Source organism: Ictidomys tridecemlineatus, unplaced genomic scaffold (assembly GCF_052094955.1).
Source record: "Ictidomys tridecemlineatus isolate mIctTri1 unplaced genomic scaffold, mIctTri1.hap1 Scaffold_81, whole genome shotgun sequence".
Lineage (NCBI taxonomy): Eukaryota > Metazoa > Chordata > Mammalia > Rodentia > Sciuridae > Ictidomys > Ictidomys tridecemlineatus.
Window position 1 is genome coordinate 1073046 of NW_027526045.1, and position 8441 is coordinate 1081486.

Below are 8441 nucleotides of genomic sequence, written 5' to 3' on the forward strand. Positions count from 1 at the left end.
ATGAAACAACAGCAGCCAATGGCTCCAGTGAACAACTGGCATGGCCAGCCCAGGCATCCAAGTTTACTCCATTATACCCATTAAGCAGAACTGGTGGACTTAAAAAATAATTTACCCAGGTGGCAAAAGAGAAAGGCTATTATTTTTTTCTGTAAGAATTAGAGATAAACAGCATTCTGTGTTGCACCTTAAGAATGGAGAGGTTATCATTGCTCCTTATAGTAGAAGTTGTAAAATGCTCAATGCCATGAGGCATTTAAGGACAAAAAAAGACCAAGTATGTTAGTACCTGGCCAGGCTTCCACAGGGCTGTATTTTTAGCGACTAGCCAAGGTTATAAACACTCATATTAAATCTATGTACTCAAGGTCAAAAATATTTGTTTGTGAGCATGCTCTTACATCAGTAAAATGTTGTTGATGTGCCTTCTTTGTCTGACCTGCATAAAAAAAATTCTATTTAATAATTTGGAGGGCTGAGGGATAGAAGCTAGAGGATGGTTATGGGCTATTGCTGCCTTCAAAAGTAGCATGCCTACCATCCCAAAAGTTCCTCACATCTTCTTTCAATTGCTTGAGCCCAAAACCTTGCTTTTTTGATATGAGCCCCTGCACAACAGCCACAGATGTGAAATCATTATTAATTTGAGACTATCACAAATACTCTGCTTTATGCAAGGAGCATTGTGTTGTTTTGTAGACATACACCCAGATAAAATTCATATAGTGGAGATTTAGTATATTATTTATTTCAAATTACACATATGGCCTTAATTTTGTCTCGCCCTCACTTTTTTATGTAGTGTTTCATATTCTTCATTTACAAAACTTTTGTGATACAGATACAGTTCTTTTGCTGCAGTTTCCATAGCATCCTGCATTTTCATCATAACTGAAATTAAATATGCCTATCTTCAAATTTCTCCTGATAAGAAATTAAAAAATATTGATTGTTCTTGATTTTTCAATTCAATTTTCAACAATTTCCCAAGTTTATTTTGAATCCTTGCTATAAGCTTAAAAGTTTTTCTCAAACTTATTATCCCCACTGAATAAAAAGTTCATCAGATGTAAAAATTTTGTTTTTCTTTTTTTATTCTTTCTTTTTATAAGGGGTGAGGAATGAATACATAACCCAGGGTAGTTCTCCTAAACCCCTGTATCACCAGGCTTTTTAAATTGTATTCTATTTTATTTTTAGTTTTCACACAAAGTCTTGCTTAGTTCTTAGGGTTCTCTTATATTATTTAGGCTGAATTTGAAATTGTGATTCTTCTGCTTAAGTCTCCCAAATTATCAAGATTGCTGACGTGAGCCACATAGGTGCATAACCCCCCTCACGTTTTTGAATAAATGTCACTACGTAAAAATGTCACTACTTAAAAATAATTATTAATCATGGCTTTTAAAGGAGGTAAGTTTTGCCTTTGGGTCAGGCATATTTGATCTTGGTATGTACTTAGAAATTGTGGGCACAAAAAAAAACATCTTTGTAAGATCCTGTCTCAAAAAAGAAAAGAAAAAATTGAGGATATAGCTCAGGAATAATAATTCTCTCAGTTTAACCACCAGTACTACACTCATATAAACACACACACACTCACACACACAAACATACACACACACACACACACACACACACACACACCCATACACACAGTACTTGTGGGATTTTGAAAATATTTTTTGACACTGAACAGCTGTATAAACCTCATCTATTACAAAAGGCAGAATTAGTGACATAATATCAGTAGTTCTTTAGCCTTACCTGTGTACAGAAATTTGGTAATGCGATTTTACTCCTACTCTAGCCAAATGCAGAATACATTCTACAAAATTTGGGTCAGGGCTCTTCTTTTTTTATGGCTTATATAAAGTTGTGGCTACGAAAGAGTACTAGTCAGGTACCTAGTCAGGAAATATTTTTTAATGTTTTTGCTTTTGCTTTTAGAACACTGTTTCCTCAATGGGAACAAGCTCACATTAATTTATTAGATTCTGAGATATCATATGAGGAAGATTCAGGGTGCTTTTTTTGGCAGCCAGATCACCCTCTGAAGTTCAGTAATCTTAAGAGCTAAACATATGCAACAAAAATATTGCAGATGAATGCAGTTCAATCCAAATGTGAACTAGTAAGTTTTAGAGTGACTTCTTATACAGTTATAGACAACAATATACCCACTGGAGGGAAAATGTCAGGTTTTAATCATATGTGGTACAGTGAATATCTGGAAAACAGCAGATATCTTATAAGAAGTATTTTAATTTCTCTTATTTAAGTCCATATCCCCAGCCCTGATCCTTAGTCTTATAACAATGAAAATGGAACATCCTGCCTTTTGGACTTGATTCTGGGCCCACTCGCTTTAGGTTGGAGTCAGTGTCTGAAGACTTATCCAATTAGTCTCTTAGGTGAAATTCTTTTAATCATTTTGTAGGCTTTCTGACATGGACCAGGAGCCCAAGTTTCTGTGCTAAGATGAAGTTGAAAACAAATCACAGAGAGAACTCTGAAAACCCTGAAAGCAAGAAAATTATAAGTGTGCCTTGTTATCTTGAGACTGGATAAGTAGGTTGTTTGAAGTTGGCAAGAGTGGCAATGGTGGAAAATGAAAATTGTGGCTAGGGACTTGTTGTTAGGGGGCAACAATTGTGATATATGCAGTACAGGAGAAAAATAAAGAATTTCCATGCACTTCTGCCACTTTCAATGCTTTATTCATTCAATTACTCAACATAATTTCACTCTATAGGTATTTAATCAAGAAAACAACAATTCTTAATGCTAGGTACTGCAATAGACATAATCCATTCATAGCTAACAACTATAAATTAATTAGGCAGACAAAACATCTTTGTTTGTATGTGGTGCTGAGGATCGAACCTGGGTGGCACGCATGCCAGGCGAGTGCACTACCGCTTGAGCCGCATCCCCAGCCCAAGAAAACAACAATTCTTAATGCTAGGTACTGCAATAGACATTATCCATTCAGAGCTAACAATTATAAATTAATTCTAAGCACTTCAAAGCACACATAATAATGACAGGCTAATTACAGACATTCCCTCTGCATGCTAAGTTCAAAAGTCTCAAGCCTTAGGCTTTATGTCCAGCATATGCACACTCACTCAGACCAGGGTGATCAGGACAAAAACCAAGGCAGAGATTTCCTGGTGTGGAGCAGATGACTGCTTGAGGAGAGGATGATAGGGAGAAGTTGCAGCTCTCACTAGGGTCCAGACAAGGGCACAGAGTTGGAGAGTGGTGAGGATTATTCAGAGGATCAGGAAATGAAGACAAGTGAAGGGATGTCAGGTCCTCATCAGGCTCTCCAGCTCAAGTGCATCCTTGTTTTGGCTGGCTGAATCCCTGTGCATTAGCTCTATTATTCACATAAAATTGTGGGCTTTTTGACCCCCCTTGCAATCTTCTTCAGCTACCACCAGATTTCTCCTTATCATTTACCCTGGGGTCAGAAACATCTGGTCTGGTGGTCGCCACCCTGATCTTTTTGCCTTTCTCTCTTATCAGGCTAAGACAGCCTGCCAGGGGCTTCACTCTGTTTATCAGGTTGAGGGGAAGTAACTCATTTGAGGTCATACTGGAGTGCTCTGTGTGTGTGCCTGGAGAGATTGCAGGATTGAAACTAGAGTTTTTAAAATAGAGTTGTGTAGGCTCAGGCCTAAGGACATCTTCACAGGACTCCTCAGAGGGTCTTTGTGGCAGATCAACCTCCACCCCTTCCCCTTACTAGTCTAGAGAAGCATAGATTAGCAGTTAAAACCCTGGGCATTTTGTTCCACAATTGTATGGTGTTTTCAGCTTGTCTCTAAAGCCCTTTGTGGGCATCCATGTGCCATGAGTTCAGCATGTCCCCACATTGTGTGGTGAAGACTGGGATAATTATCTGGAGAGAACCCAACTTCTTATGTTGTTTCCATGCACAAGAGAGATTGTACTTTTAGAGCTTGTAACACATGAGGTTTTTTTGTTTTGTGTTTTGTTTTCTTTTTGGTACCAGAAATTCTACCCAGGGGTGTTCAGCCACTGAATCACATCCCCAGCCCTTTTAAAATATTTTTGTTTGGAAACAGGGTCCCTTTGAGTTTCTTAGGGCCTCATTAAGTTGCTGATACTGGAATTTAACTCAATGCTCCTCATGACTCCTGAGCTTTTTAAATGTAGAGGAAGCACTATCACAAATTCAGAACAACAATATAAAATCCAGAACTTCAGCTTAGCTCTTCCTAGGTCTGAGAATAAACCTCTAGTTTTCTAGCTCTCTGTTCACATATTCAAATCTATGGTTCTTTTTTCATAGTGAATAATTATAAAATAGAAGAGATAGTAAAATGACAGTGTAATCAGGATAATGAACCTCATTCTACCACAGCTGGAGGCAAACTGGAAGATATGTTAATGAGCATCATTAAGGCCTATTTCAAATGTAAAAAACCTTAATGCCCACTTTTGGGAACACCTTCAACAAAGTCCTTTGTCCCGTGGTGAAATTGCAAGAGTAAAGATGGGTCAAGGAAAAGATGAAAGTGAACCAATATAGTAGTCAGGATGCCTTTTCTAAAACCTATTTTAAATAATTTTTTTCCATGAATGCTGAAAAACATCTGTAAACTTTTAAGATGGCACACAAAAATGAGTTTATATGGTATCATTCCCCATCCCACATGGTGGAATTCTATTTTGACTTGCTTAAATAAATAGATTTTATTCTTCAATATTTGTGAGACAAGCACCCAGATGCAATTGGCAAAGTGAGAAATTTTGTTTCATCTCAAAACTCCACTTTCAACATTATCAATGACTATTTTCCCATATTTCATTTCATTTTTATTCAAGAACTAGAGAGCATTTTTTAAAGATTTGATTTATCATCTGTGTAGGAATGGTGGAAAAGCTCCATAAACTCAACAAGCAGGACTGTAGAGGCCTGTCACAGAAGAGAAGTGGGAAGGGGGAAGGGAGAGAGGGAAGGGGAAAGAGAGGGGGAGGGGGAGAGGGAGAAGGAGAGGGTGTTGATATTTATGAGCTCAACGTGGGATGAGGAGGAGCAGGGGGGAGTGGGCTCTTACTTCTTTATTGGCTGAGAGTTCACGCCACTTTGGAGATTTGGAGGTGTGCCATTGTTCCATTAAAAGTTTGCACCATTCAGTGTGTCATGCACCTGAGCTCCTGGAAGAGAAATGCTCCAGGCATCATGTTTTTTTTTTTTTTTTTTTTTTTATGAGAGAGAGAGAGAGATTTTTATTTTTTATTTATTTTTTTAGTTTTCAGGGGACAAAACATCTTTGTTTGTAGGTGGTGCTGAGGATGGAACCTGGGCCACACATATGCCAGGTGAGTGCTCTACCACTTGAGCCACATCCCCAGCCCCTCCAGGCACCATCTTTACCAACAATCTGAGCTTTTTACATATGAAAAAGCAGAATAAAATTAGGTGACATTAAAAATAATTAATCTCTTCTAAATGAGGTAGTGTAGTTTATGTGTCCCAATAAAGGTCCTCAATTTATTTTGTTTTCATATGTAAGACCATTTTATTAAAATGGCCCTGACCCATAGAAACATTCCAAACATTTCAGTAAACACCTTTCTCTGGTGTGGCAGGAAAATAAAAGTGGGACTAACTTAAATTCAAACTGCATGAAAGATCAATCTCTCTCTTTCTTTCCTTTATTTGTTTTTGTTTTTTGTGGTACTGGGAATTAAACCCAGGGCCTCCTGCTTAGAAGGCAAGCACTCTACCAGCTGAGCTATATCCCCAGTCCCACATTTTGGGAGGCAAAACCAGGGATTGAAGTCATGGGCACTCTACCACTGAGCCACATCCCTACCCTTATTTTTAATTTTTACTTAGAGAAATGTTTTCACTGAGTTGCTTAGCTTTTCACCATTGCTGAGACTGACTTCAAATTCAGTATCCTCCTATCTCAGCCTCTGAAGCAGCTGAGATTACAGGCATGAACCACCATGCCTGGCCAACTTCAATCAGCAAATTAGGTCATAGGCTGTCAACAAATAGATATACTATGTAAAAAACTATTTTTTAGTTGTTGATAGACCTTTATTTTATTTACTTATATGTAGTGCTGAGAATTAAGCCAAGTGCCAGACAAGTCAGCTACCACTGAGCCCCAGCCCCAGCCCCCTGGTACATATTTTTTTTATGGTGGATACTAAAGATTGAACTTAGGAACACTAGAATACTGAGACTCAGTCTCAGGGTTATTTTTTACTTCATTTAGAGAGGAGGTTTCACTGAGTAATTTAGCACCTCACTTTTGCTAAGGCTGGCTTTGAACTTTTGTTCCTTCTGCCTCAGCCTCTCTAGCAACTGGAATTACAGGCCTACACAAACACAGCCAAACTTTGGTATATTTTTAATACCTTTTTAAAATAGATTTTAACCAGTAGCCTGAAGTCTTTTCTAATATATGTTTGGATCGAATCCATAACCCATAAATCAGTGAAACAGAGAATCTAGTTTTATCTCCAAAACTGTTTCATCTATTAGAGTGTCTGAGTTAAGATTACCCATTGAAGAATTTACTGTATATTTTGGTTTCATCCTAACCTCCCATATGTACCTCATTCTGAGTTTTAACACAGTCTGAAAAAAATGTGCCCACAGATACCAAATATCTTGGAGTACTTAAAAAAAAACAGTATCTGAGTCTTGCCTTCTACAGACCAGTTTTAATTTTAAGTGCGTAGTTTCTAAAGGCACTAGTTGAATAATCTGCAGCTGGAAGGCATTTTCTGATAATACCTTTTATCTAAAAGGCACTTAATTTGATTTCTTTTATTAGATACTGTGAATAAAGATACAATAAAAATAGAAGTGCAACAATATCTTCAACAAAAGGATTTCAATTGCTTTACATACATACCCATAATTTTAAAAATTTATTTAGAATTTAAATTACATGTAAGTTCAATCTATCACTTTCTCTCTTTTATTTTATTTATTTACTTATTTGTGGTACTGAGGATTGAACCCAGGTATTAACCCATTGAAAGGGTGAAGTTTCTAAACTGAAAAGCATGGGTTAAATTCCTGAGGCAGTTAGGACAAGGCCCCACTGGCCATTTAGTTGAATTATGGTCTGGAGTCCTGTGCAATTCCTCACGTAGATATTCAGGGTCCGAACCAATCAGTTTAAATGTAACCCCCTCCTTAGGAAAGACCTATCACTCCAGCCAGCCCTGTTCCCACCAATAAATGTACTAATCAAGTCTAAGAATTATTGTTTGATTTTCCCACGGTGTAAGGTGATTTGTTAAAGGAGACTGTGATGTATGCAAAGCCACCACCACCCCCTCCTCCCCAAAAGGTGTACTTAAGCATTGTTCAACCCCTGCTCTGGGCTCTGGGCTACTCTCCTTTCTCCAGTGGGCATGGAGCCCTAGCATGCTGGTTCAATAAATCCCCTTTTGCCAATTGCATGGACCTAGTCTCTTGTGGTCTCTTCCTCCGACGTTTTGCCGGTCCCTTACACCATGAGCATTTTACCAATGTGCTACATACCCAGTCTCCACCACTTTTGTTTATTTATTTATTATTGAGACAGGGTTTACTGATATACTTAAGACTTTGTCAAGTTTTTGAGTCTGGTCTCTAACTTGAGATCCTCCTTTCTCATCCTTCTAAGCCACAGAGAGTACAGGCATGTACAACCTTGTGGTAGTACCTCAAATTATTACAAGTGGATTATGTAGCATTTTTATTTTGGACTTTTAAAGAACCTTAACACTTTTATCAAAAATATATTTATTAAATTTATGCTGTTGCCAACATTTTTACATGTTTTTGTACCCTGAATCCTTATGTTTATTTTTTTTAAATTTTTGGTTTGGTGCTGAGTATTGAACCCAGGGTTGCTTTCCACTGAGCCACATCCACTGTCCTTTTCATGTTATATTTTGAGACAGGCTCTGACTAAGTTTCTTGAAGCCTTGGAAGCTGTCTTCAAACTACCAATTCTCCTGCTTCATTTTCCTAAACTTCTAGGATTTCAGGCATGTGTCACCACACATGACAATTTTAGATTATTATAATAGCCATTACATGTCGCGACCTCCTTGCCCGCAAGGAAGACGCGACTCAGGAATCTTCTTTCAGCAGTTTATTCAGGCCCTTGATATTCTTCTAATAATTCTTCTAATCCCCGGAATAATAATCGGATGCCCCTTCCCAGCCTTAATAAAGCACCGCAAACCCCAATGGAAGCTGCCACGTGGACCCTTCTCACAGGGTGCTAGAAAACAACACGCCAACTTTCTCTGATAAGGAGTTGACAATATGACAACTCTCTCTGATATGGAGTTGTCCTTCACAGACCACAGCGGAGCCAGCGCCATCATGTAATGGCGACCACAGTCCGCAGGAACGGCTCACCACAATTACAACGGCACTGTAC

The 8441-nt window shown here is 38.3% G+C and overlaps 1 non-coding gene across 1 annotated transcript; it reads right to left on the minus strand.

Moving 5' to 3' along the window:
* Positions 1 to 5711: 5711 nt before the first annotated feature.
* On the minus strand, positions 5712 to 5785 carry Trnar-ucu (transfer RNA arginine (anticodon UCU)). The gene has a single exon. It is a non-coding gene; the product is annotated as a tRNA-Arg (tRNA).
* Between the last annotated feature and the right edge of the window lie 2656 nt (positions 5786 to 8441).